General features: G+C 37.2%; 1 non-coding gene across 1 annotated transcript; it reads right to left on the bottom strand.

The window, feature by feature from the left end:
* Positions 1-10,238: 10,238 nt before the first annotated feature.
* On the bottom strand, positions 10,239-10,315 carry LOC118542687 (small nucleolar RNA SNORD103/SNORD85). Its single transcript, XR_004920725.1, has one exon. It is a non-coding gene; the product is annotated as a small nucleolar RNA SNORD103/SNORD85 (small nucleolar RNA).
* Positions 10,316-12,932: the final 2,617 nt, after the last annotated feature.

Consider the following 12,932-nt stretch of genomic DNA (forward strand, 5'->3'; position numbering starts at 1 on the left):
TGTCTGTGCTTAAGGCAGAAAGCCACATATATCATCACTTGATTTTGTGGTGATTCTATTACTGTTGCCGCCACCAGATCTTGAGACTGACAACAGGATTCTCTAGATGAAGGGACCTATGGTGGATACTCACCTAGGATGAACTTTCTAATGTTACATTGGCCCACTCATAATGAAATATGAGATACAATGTCAACCATTATTTCTTTGTGAGTCAGAGTTGTGACAACTTGCCCTTAGTTTTGAGGATCATAAGCCACAAATCATAATAGAAAATGGCCACAAAAATAAAGTGGCTAATTGCATCCACACAAGTTTTATGTACTTGGCATTTAGTACATAGTAGGTGCTGGAGAAACGCTCATTGACTGACTGATAGTCTTCCCACATTTTTCTTTCTTTTTTTTTTTTTTTAAAGATTTTATTTATTTATTTGACACAGAATGAGAGAGAGCTAGAGAGGGAACACAAGCAGGGGGAGTGGGAGAGGGAGAAGCAGGCTTCCCGCGGAGCAGGGAGCCCGATGTGGGGCTCGATCCCAGGACCCTGGGATCATGACCTGAGCCGAAGGCAGACGCTCAACGACTGAGCCACCCAGGCGCCTCCGTTCCCACATTTTTCTGAGTGATGTTCTTTTCCTGTCCATAAGCTAGGAGCCCCAGGAAGGCAAAGACAGTGCCTTCATTTTGTAAATCTCTTTTGGTATATGCTTGTATAATTCATTTTTAGTCTTCTTCTACGATACAATGGGGAATATACAAGATTATGTTGTTAAGGACAAGTGGAAAGATCTCTGGGTTTAGAAGTAGAAGCCAAACTTAGGAAATAATCGGTTCTCTGACAAGTTCGTGGACACAATGGCATTCACTGATTATTTTTTGGATGATTTAGGCAAGTAATTTCTCTGTCTAGTATTTCTTCATCTGTAAAATAAGTATACTAATAATACCTGCTCTATTTCTGGTATCGCTGTGAAGATCAAAATGTTCTTAGTTTTTGCTTACAAACTTAAAGGATGTATATGACCTATCTAGACTTTAGAAATAGTCTTTTATAGTATTCAGTTAAATTCCGCTGAATAGTCTCCATTTGTCTCTCTAGATCCATTCTTCCATCTTCACTCTCCTGTTACCCAGGAGGCTGATCTCTGTGGATTTTTATCAGCTGGACACCCTTGACCTATGGGTTATGCCTAAGAGAAGGACCAAACAAGGGACTGGATGGCTGGAGGAAGGGGAATTCGGGATATTTATTCCACAGCTTCTTCCCTATAAGGTTGGGGGTCAGCAGAGGCTGTATTCCTCTACCAAAGGCCATGGCTCCTATCTGGTAGGTCTCTCCTATAGTTACAGCTTTTTCCAGGTTCCCGTAATGTCTCTTTCTCCTTATCCTTTCAAGCTTAGGGATGGCAGTGGTCTCAGGTTTTTTCTTTTTTTTTTTAATTGAAGTATAGTTGGCATACAATATTACATTAGTTTTAGGTGTATAGCATAATGATTTGACATTTATTTATTTTTTTAAAAAAGATTTTATTTATTTATTTGAGAGAGAGCACATGGGGGGGGGGTCAGAGGGAGAAGCAGACTCCCCGCTGAGCAGGGAACCCGATGTGGGACTCCATCCTGGGACTCCAGGATCATGACCGGAGCCGAGCCACCTAGGTGCTGCATGATTCGACATTTATATACATTACAGAATGATCACCATGATACGTCTAGTTACCATCTATTAGCATACAGAGTCATTACAATATTATTAAGTATATTCCCTTTGCTGTACTTTACATCCTTGTAACTTACCTAGTTTATAACTGGAAGTTTGTACCTCTTAATTCCCTTCACAGAGAACCACAAATATAGTATGATTTCACTTCTATGTAGATCTTAAAAAACAAACAAACAGAACAAAACAGAAACAGACTCTGGGGGCTGCCAAAGGGGAGGGTTCTCTGTCTGACTTATTTCACTTGGTCTTAGGGTGTTTTTGTCATACCTCTGGTTGCCTTTCACCTTGCCCATCTTTGAAAATGGCCCTTACACTCAGATCATTCACTACTTTTGAGTGTGCCTTGAATCCTGCGGGACTCTGACCTATACATGTTCCAAAGACATTTGTGCTGCATCACCATGCATGATATGCCACACGTAAGAAAATGATGGTGGTTAATCCATGAGCTGTAACAAGAGATTTCTTCAGAGATGGAAGTAATCTGCATACTCCCCCTGGATGCATTATGCAGTAGCAACATAGGCTAAGCCTGTCTATAGGAAGCTGAACAAAATTCCTGACAATTAGGGTCTTAAAATTTCATAGACATCATCAACTTAGGAGAAATGATGAAAGGGCATATAAACATCAAGACATTTCAGATGCAAATTATTTATAAGTTGTGCAAATATTGTGTGTGCCCGGTAACATAGGATATAACGCATGCAACCACGTTTCATCCAGGTCAACCCCTAAGCAGAAGGCTCTCTGATTCTCTTCTGCTTGGGTAACTTTTGTCCACCTCCTCAGAGAAGTCGGATTTTTCCTCTGAAGATTTCACCTTTGGTGTCCTTTCTTCAAAATGTTTCTCTGGCATACTACAGGGGTTTTATGTGTAATTCAGTTGACTTTACATCTCAGTTTGACTGTGACAGTTTCAATTTAATTAAGCACTGGTTTAATTATTAGTATCACCCCCTTATACTCTTAAAAGTGTCCCAGTTTGAATGAGAAGTTATACTGATCCCTATGTATAATGATCCTTCACTGTTATTTGTGGAGATCTTAAGATATAAACTATGCGCAACCTGTGTAAGTTTCAAATACAAAGCCTCATCCACTACACAGCCTCATTCAAATACACAGCCTCATCCAATACACAGCCTCATCCAATACACAGCTTCACTTACATAGACTCTTCTATGGCAGTATGTGGCTTTTGGTTTATCTCTGAGTATGAGTATGGTAGACTTAACTCTCTAGTCATTTAGTTTTTCTTTCTTGGCCTCAGGTGTACCATTCGATTCCAAGTGGAAATAGCTTTCTCTGTAGGCATTTCAACCTTATATATATCCAGCCTTCCTTTCTAAAGCAGCAAGCTTCTTTTTCTGAACTATAAGCTATTCTTTGATAGTTGAATAGCTGTACATTTTCTCCCTCTTGGCAGAAATCATTCTGAGTTTTTTCCTTTGTTTTTCAGATTTCATTCTGTTCTCCAGTTTAAAAAGTGTCATGACAAAGTATCATGACATCAGTTTTAAAACTATCATGCATATCCAGATTTCTCTATGCACCACGTCAAATTTGTTTGTTATTCTTCAAGTTCTTCATGTTTTTGAAATTTCTCTCCAAAAAGCCTATATTTTACTTTATCATTACACTCTCTCCTTTAAATCATTAGTATAGTTCTTCCACATTTCACTCAGTATAAACATTCATAAATTTTAAGTTCACTTTCCAATATAATTGTATTAGCCCTGGGAGATGGTAGAATTTTGATCCTCCTTGGGAGCTGGAGGAGAGGAATTTTAACCATGACACCTCACTGAGGATTTCTGAAATATGAAATCACAGGCAGAATTTTATCTTTCGCAGTCACTACCACATTGTCAGAGATGAAAAGCTTATTAAAGCCCTGAGATAGGATGCATGGAGTTAAGTAACTTGGCAACTGCATGGAATTTTCCCTCTAGCAAATAATATTTGTTACATAACCATCTACTCATGAAACACACATCATCAAGAAAATGTTTCATACTGTTGAGATATTGTTGAATAAGAACTGAAATATCTGTTGCTGTCAATTACTCCAGTCTCTGTGTATTTTTAAAATAGTTTGATTGGTCAAAATATTATTTTGTCATTTATTATCCATTTACTCATTCCATCAGGAATTATTTATTGAGCAGTTACTGTATGTCAGACGTTGTGTTAGGCACCGGGGATAAAATGATGCATGTGAAAGATGCACTCATTGCTCTCAGGGGGTTGCAGATTGGCAGAACACATAGGTACAAGTAGAACAGTGTGATAAGAAGTAGTGATCAGACAAGACTTCCTGAGAAACACCAGACCAAGCTGGGCCTGAGAAACCAGTGTGAGTTGGCCAGGATAGAAGTGGAGGGGACTGGGAGAAGGAAAAGGATGGAATGTGTGACAGGAGGAGAGAGGATAGCATGGGTACAGGTCTGCTGCTCAGGGAGAACAGGACACATTGAGGGAACCAAATGGTCTGGCTGTTACATAGAGTGTGAGGGGAAGGGAGAGGTTGGAAGCAGAGGGCTGATAGGTTGTAAGCCAAGGGGAAGAGATAGGATCTAATGGTGAGGGCACATAGGAATAATCTGACATCAGATTCAAGGATCTGGTCCGACATACTTTCCTGGGATATATTTCTACCATTGATCAGTATATGCTCTAGGGCTCCCACGCTATCGACCATGGGCTGTCGCTCTTTGAGGAATGTCCTCTTTCATCCATCTCCAAAGTCTCTGTTCTCTATTCAACTTTCCTAGATTTCATGGTTGGGAAATGCCCTCTTCCTGTTGTGAACTCCCACAGCTCTGTGTACCTCCTTTAATGAGGCTTTACCCATAGTTTTTCTTATGTTTATGGCATATCTTAGCTGTCTGCCAGATCATGTCTTGAGGACAAGAGTTTGTCTTATTCATCTGTTTATCTCTGATAGCAATTGTCTAAGAACAAATATGACGTTTGTTTGGTTCATATCCATCTCCAGTGAATCCATTACAGTTTGGAAACATTCAACCTCATGCAATCCAGATGTTGGACTTTGGGGATCTTCCTCCTTTTCTCAATTCTGAGTGTACTTGCAGCATTGTTGGTATACTGAGAGCTGGCCTGAACGTCACTCCTCTGACCTCAGTGGAGAATAGAACCCACACCAGCAGCAATCGTACCCTGGGGTTGCAGGCTACTCTTTTGCTATTGTAATGCTCTAGTGTAGACAAGAGGACTAGCAGAGAGCCTACTAGACAAGATCTGTGGATTCCCAGATCTGTTGGGGGAGGATTTGGAAGGAGATTAGAGTTTTTGTGAAACAGGTCGGGGTTAAGCTAGAGAAATATATTTGTAAGGCTGCCTTCATGTTCCAGTTTTCACTCCCAGTCTGCATGCATGATAAACATAAATTACCTACATTATATTTCCTTCGTTTCCTCAAAAGTACCTATAAACATCTTCTGGGAGGGGGACCCTGATCTTATAGGGTTATTGACTTGTGTGGTTAGGGAAGCACAGACACCTTCCCTGTGATTGGGAGCTGGGAAGGTGTAGCAGTATGATATTGCAGGACCTATCTCCAGCTCTCAGCTGCCAGCTCACATTAGGGGCTATCGGGGCAGGGCACCAGGCTCTCCCGGGTGATCTGGGTTCTGGGGTCCATGCAGTGAAGTTGCAGCTGTGTGAAGTGGTCAGCTCTCAGGCAGATTAGCATCATCATCACTGAAGGAAGCACCAGTCCTTTTCCTGACCTCTTGGGGAGCTGGAGTCCAAATCTTGCTATTGACCAGTTTTAATTGTTTTAAGCACTTGGCCATAGTCAGTTTCCAACACAGTTTGTGGGAGGCCAAACTTCTCTCTGGGAGGTCACCTGCAGGAGACAAGTTATCCCTATTCCTTTCTAAACATATGAGGTTAGAGGTGTGGAAAATATTGTATTGCCTTTTTATATATGATCTAATTATTGTACTCTGCTTGTATATTGCTTAGCTCTATAATAGGCACAACTGAGTTTTTAGCTTTTTTTAGACGTAAAAAACTTGTATTTTTATGTTACAAAGGTAATAACACTGTGTAGAAAAATTGAAAAAAATCAGGTAACATAAAAGAAGAGGTTAAAACAGAAGTAGTATTTTTCCATAGGTCTTTTTTCTTTCTAGAAAAAAGTGTACACATATACACACAAATGTATTTGTATACATACATATATATATATATATACACACACACACTTCTTAATTAGATTTTTGTTGATAGTTTTGGACTTCAAAATAATATCAGACATTTGAATATTGAGGGTTTATACAGGAATTTCACACAGATGTGCATACATATGGGCAACTTTGGAGAATATTAAGACTGACTTATGGCTACATTATTGAATTAGATTATTTATGGAGTTAGTGGATTAAAATTATTTATAATCCAAAATAAAGAAGGCCTATATAAATTGTAGAACAGTTCTGGTAACAGTGAACTAAATGTCAACAGAATTGTAGTGTACTCAGAGAATTCTATCAAGTGATAAACTTATTAACTAAGACATGGTGTATAATGATCTAGAAAGCCCATACTGTCTGAGAAGCAATCATGTGACAAGGGTCACCATGAGATAATGACACAGATCATTCTGGTAGGTTCCCTAATGTAATGCCCATTTTTTTCTATGTTGACTAAGTCTCTTTCCCGGTGGGTCAGCATAGTTGTAAAGAGTCTCAAACTGAGGTTTTATTGTTCCATTTGGGGAGAAAACACTTTGCCAGGCAAAACCACTGAGAGTTAGCTTGTTGAGTTTTACTATTAATGCTCCAAGGATTATTGATTCTTTCCTTTGAGGCAAGAAATTTGAGGGCAGTTTGTGTTGGATATAATATATTATTTGATAAAGTAAAATATATATATGAATTTTAACTTTTTTCTTTTCCATCGTTGAGAGTTTTTTTTTTTTTTAATGTAAGCCACAGAAAAAATATTGCCTCACAACTATCTAAAGGGAAAATTACATGGATGCAGGGAAGGAGTAATTTGTTGGGAGAAGATGAGGCAGTTCTTCCACAAAATGTGGACATCATCAAAGCACTCTTCTTGGATGGTAAAACTTCTTGGTGGCTGCCAAGCTTATATGGCATTTCACTGATGTTTAACATTTATTATTACCGACACTGCATGAGTTCTGAATAAAAGCATTGTCTTGGGAACTTGAAATCTAAATTAAACCACTTCCAACCACTGAAGAAATGATGACTTTTAGGAGTGCCAAAATGATTCAAGATGAGATGCCTACAAAGAGCTCTAATGAGCAATATCAAAGTCGCCTTCAAGATGAAAGTTTGCAAAGAATAAGTAAGATATTTTAGATAAAAAGTTCATTTTCTGACTAGTTGACATCTGGTATGTGAATAGCTCGTTTATATGGAATGAGATATGTAGAATTGAGGCAGTGCCCCATATAAGTTAATTTTAACATATTAATGCTTTAAACTTTAGGCATTTAAAAAAAAGATTTGTTTATTTATTTTAGAGAGAGAGAGAGCAAGCAGTGGGAGAGGCAGAGGCAGAGGGAGAGAATCTCAAGCAGACTCCATGCTGAGTGCGGAGCCTGATGTGAGGCCCAATCCCAGGACCCCGAGATCACTACTGGAGCCAAAATCAACAGTTGGACGCTCAACCGACTGAGCCACCAAGGTTCTGCTAAACTTTAGGCATTTTTATTATTATGTATCACATACCTAACTAGGGATTTTAAATACAAAGCATTTGAAGGATGATTTAGTTCTTTTTGATCACTTGGAGTCACAAATGTGAATCGCACATATTACTTTGTATAGAAACAATGCAGTGAGAAACTACTGAAGTAGGTATTTTTAAAATTTTTTAATTTAAAAATTTTTTCATTTTAATTCTAGTTAGTTAACATACAGTGTTATATTAGTTTCAGGTGTACAATATAGTGATTTAGTACTTCCATACATCACCTGGTGCCCATCACTACAGGCGTACTCCTTAATCCCCATCATCTATTTGACCCATCCCCCCCTTCCCACCTCCACTCTGGTAACCATCAGTTTGTTCTCTATAATTAAAAGTCTGTTTCTTGATTTGTCTCTCTCTCTTTCTTTTTTACCCTTTGCTCGTTTGTTTTGTTTCTTAAAATCCACATATGAGTGAAATCATATGATATTTGTCATTGTCTAGCTTATTTCACTTAACATAATACTGTCTAGCTCCATCCATATCATTGTAAATGGCAAGATTTCATTCTTTTATGGCTGAATAATATTCCATTGTGCATGTGTGTGTGTGTATACACATACATACATATATACATACATACATATATGTATATATATATATTCATATCTTCTTTATCCGTTCTTCAGTCGATGGACATTTGGGCTGCTTCCATAATTTGGCTGTTGTAAATAATGCTCCTATAAACATTGTGGTGAATGTATCCTTCTGAATTAGCGTTTTTGTATTCTTTGGGTGAATACCGAATAGTGCAATTCCTGGATTATAGGGTAGCTCTATTTTTAACTTTCTGAGGAACCTCCATATGTTTTCCAGAGCTTTTGCACCAGTTTGCATTCCCAGCAACAGTATACAAGAGTTCTTTTTTCTCTACATCCTTACCAACATCTGTTGTTTCTTGTGTTGTTGATTTTAGCTGTTCTGATAGGTGTGAGGTAATATCTCGTAGTTTTGATTTTTCATTTCCCTGATGATGAGTGATGTTAAGCATCTTTTCTTGTGTCTCTTGGCCATCTGGATGTTTTCTTTGGAGATATGTCTGTTCGTGTCTCCTGCCCATTTTTTAATTGGATTATTTGTTTTTTTGGGTGTTGAGTTTTAGAAGTTCTTTTTTTTTTTTTTAAGATTTTTAAAAAAATAAACTCTACCACCAGCATGGGGCTCAAATTCATGACCCCGAGATCAAGAGTCACATGCTTTACTGACTGAGCCAACCAGGCACCCTGAGTTTTATAAGTTCTTTATATATTTTGGATACTAACCCTTTATTGTATATACCATTTCTAAATACCTTCCCCTATTTGATAGATTGCCTTTTAGTTTTATTGATTACATCCTTTGTATGGAACCACAAAAGACCCTGAATAGTCAAACAGTCTTGAAAAAGAAAAACAAAGATGGGGTCAGCACAATTCCAGACTTCAAGTTATATTACAAAGCTGTAGTAATCAAAACAGTATGGTACTAGCACAAAAATAGACACATAGGTCAATGGAACAGAATAGAAAATGCAGAAATAAACCCACAACTGTATGGTCAGTTAATCTTTGACAAGGCAGAAAGAATATCCAATGGGAAAAGGACAGTTTCTTCAATAAATGGTATTGGGAAAATGGGACAGCAACATGCAAGACCACTTTCTTATACCATACACAAAAATAAATTCAAAATGGATTAAAGACCTAAACATGAGACCTGAAACCATAAAAATCTTAGAAGAGAACACAGGCAGTAACCTCTTTGACATTGGCCACAGCAACTTTTTTCTAGATATGTCTTGTTAGGCGAGGGAAACAAAAGCAAAAATAAACTGTTGGGACTACAGTAGGTGGTTATTTAAAAAAAAATTCCTTCTAGAAAAATTAGAATTTATAGCTCTTTTTTTTCCTCTTGTCTGTCTTATCAATGTGATTTCTCATTGTTGTCATGATATAGTACTATTTCTAAGCTGCAGGGTTTTTGTTTTTGTTTTTTTTCCTGAAAGAACCTGAGAATAATTCTGCCTCTCTGGAAGAATAAAATGAATGGGTTTTTGGTATGTTTTGCCTGTTTGAGGCCTTACAAGTTCATGGTGTGTTCTGGTCAGCTAAAGAGTTAGAAGCATGACACAAATAAATGATTGTTTTATTATTTGTCTTTTTGAAGAAGAACTTCTCTATAATTGCTTAGAAAATATTAAAAAGGTTCAGTGTCCACCATCTAACTGTTAAGGTTCTTGACCATTATCAGATAGATTCACAGAAAAATGAGGATGTTATTTGAACCCTGAACTTACAATCTATTTCCAGCTTGTTGACATTGACAGCCAGAAAGATAGATTATTTGGAATTTTTGCTAAGATGATCATATAAACAAACACAACTAAATGCTCTTAAATTTTAGGTTGTTTACATTGGACTTTGTAAATCGCTGTCCCTGTTGTCACTGTATAATGTTGGATATCACTGATACTTTATCTCTGGTGTCTGAATAACATCACAGTCAAATCTATTATTTCTCTTTCCTACATGGTGCAAATTCATTTAAACAGGGTTGCATCCAAAGGCTTTGTTTCTTTTTTGTCTTTGAGCAAGTAGTTCTATTTAATTTTCTGCTTAGTAGAAATCTAATCTGATGAATTTATTCTGGGTCCTTGTGTAATTGGCGATTCTTAGGTGATGAAATTTGCTGACTGTTGCAATTCTGCCAATTTCAGTATGTCTTTCCTGCTGACATTCACTGAACCTCTGCCATTAGGTCCTTTAAGTGTCAGTATCACTATCAGCTCATTTTGATGTCTTTACATTACATTACCGAACTTTGTTCTCAGTGAGGGCAAGTGGCTCATCATCGCCATGTGTCTTTACATTACAAATATTGTGCCTGTGAAGGTTAACAACTATTTCTGAACAGTTTTGTTAGTGAGCAGAGGGCTGTGGAAATGGATGGGAGGAGGACTGTATTTTGAGAGGGCTTTGAGGTGGGAAGTCTTTTGAGCATAAGTGGCCGCCCGGGAGAGCTGGCTGTGAAAGTACAGCCATGGTGATACGCAGTCCCTTTTTGCGCTTCTGTCCCTCCATCCCCTTTCTTTTCTGCCGCCTCTCAGAGGCCATTGTTATCCTGAATTTTGTGTTTCTCCTTTCCTTAAGAATTATACAGTTTACCATATTTAGTTTTGCGTGATTTGGGATTTTGTATAAATGGAGTTATACCTTTGTAACTTGCTTGTGTCACTCAACGCTATGTGTCTGAGATTCATTCATGAAGACGTGTGTAACCGTAGTTTATTCATTTTTACTGCTATGTAGCATTGGATTCTATGAACTTACGGTTTCTCTGTGAACATATTTAGATTTATCTAAAATACAAAATTGAGTTGTTTCCTTCTTTTTACTGTTGTAAATCATGTAGTTATGAGTATTCTTGTACATATCTTGCGGTGTGTGTTAGTTTCACTAGGGTGGTGTCTTTCAAACTATGGTTTGTGATCCATCATTGGAATATGAAATCAATTTAGTGGGTTGTGACTAGCATTTAAAAAAATTCTTAACACTAGACTAGACTAGATTGGAAAATGTCAGGGTGCATTCTACATATAGGGGCTGAGGATTGTTTCATAAAACTTTTACTTCAGTACGTATGAGTATATGTGTGTGTTACATACGCATGTGTTGAATTGTGACATAAAAATATTTTTTTGGGGGGTCATAACCCTAAATTTTGAAAGCTACTATTCTAGTATACATGGTAAGGAGTAGAATGAATAGGACACAGGTTCTTCATTTTATTTTATTTTTAGGTTCTCAACTTTAACAGTTAACACCAAATTGTTTTCCAAAGTGGTACTACCAGCTTACACTGTTGTGATAGTCTGTGGGTGAAATAGTATGTCATGGTGGTTTAAATATTCAGTTCTCTGATTCTCTAATTATGGTTAAAGTTGAGCTTCTTTTTAACTTTCCCTGTGTCCTTCATAAACAACACTTCTTTTTCCCTGTGCCTTCATAAACAACACTTTTTGCTTCCTTTATTTTTTTTTATTTTTTAAAAAGATTTTATTTATTTATTTGAGAGAGAGAACGAGCTGGGAGAGGGTCAGAGGGAGAAGGAGAAGCAGACTCCCTGCTGAGCAGGAAGTCCAACGTGGGGCTCGATCACCTGAGCCAAGGGCAGACACTTAACCAACGGAGCCACCCAGGCGCCTCCACTTTTTGCTTCCTTTTAAAGGAATACTTTCCAAAATAAGATTGCTTCTGAAGATGGCTTACTCATTTATAAGTTTCTGCTTTTCACAATGAAGTTTCTTAAAGAAACTTGATGGATTCCGGCTTGAAAATACTGCTAGTGTGCTGAAGGTTTTCCTAGATTTTTGGTGATTTGGGGATTTGGAGATTTAAGTTAAATTTAAGTTAATCCTGAAGTCAGAATATATGGGGGATCAAAATGAAAAATTTTAAGTTGAAATTGCTCTTATAAGTTTAAGATCATGTTTTGACACCTTTACTTTCTGAGACATGTTTGATGTAGCAAGTGGTTTTTATTGAACTAGCAACTGCACTTTTGACAGAATCTTTTTCTTCTCTGCAGTGTGAGTGGAGAAGTAGGTGCTGTTTTAATGTCATATAAATATGCTACCGAGTGTTATTTGTTTTTCTGATTCTTTCCCCCACCCAGATTTACTGAGATATAATTGACATATAGCATTGTGTAAGCTTAAGGTGTACGATGTGATGACTTGATACATGCATGTATCATGAAATGTTTACTGCCACAAAATTAGTTAACACATCTTTCATCTCGCATAATTATCATTTTTGTTACTGTCATAGTGAGAACATTAAAGCTCTATTCCCATAGCAACTTTCAAGTATACAGTATAGTGTTATTAACTATAGTCACTATGCTGTACTTTAAATCCCTGGAAGTTACTCATTTCATTAAGTGAAAGTTTTGTACCCTTTGACCGACATCTCATTTCTCTTACCACACAGCCCTTGGCAAGCACCATTCTACTCTTTGTTTCTAAGTGTTGTGTTTATATATGTATATATGTTTATATATAAATAAGTGAATCATACAGTATTTGTCTTTCTCTGTCTGACTTATTTCACTTAGCATAATGTCCACAAGGTCCACCCATGTTATTGCAAATGGCAAGATTTCCTTCTTTTTTATGGCTGAATAATATTTCATTGTACACACACACACACATATGTGTATATATCACATTTTCTTTATGAATTCATCCATAAATGGACACTTAGGTTGCTTCCTTCCGTATCTTGGCTATTTTTAGTCTCCTGTAGGCAGCAGATAATTGGATCTTGTTTTGTTTTTTGTTTTTTGTTTTTTTTAAATCCATTCAGCTACTTCATGCCTTTTAATTGAAGAATATACTCTATTTACATTTAAAGTAATTATTGATAGGAGAGGATTTACTGTTGCCATTTTATTAACTGTTTTCTGGCTGTTTT

This window comes from Halichoerus grypus, chromosome 2, assembly GCF_964656455.1.
Source record: "Halichoerus grypus chromosome 2, mHalGry1.hap1.1, whole genome shotgun sequence".
NCBI classification, from domain to species: Eukaryota; Metazoa; Chordata; class Mammalia; order Carnivora; family Phocidae; genus Halichoerus; species Halichoerus grypus.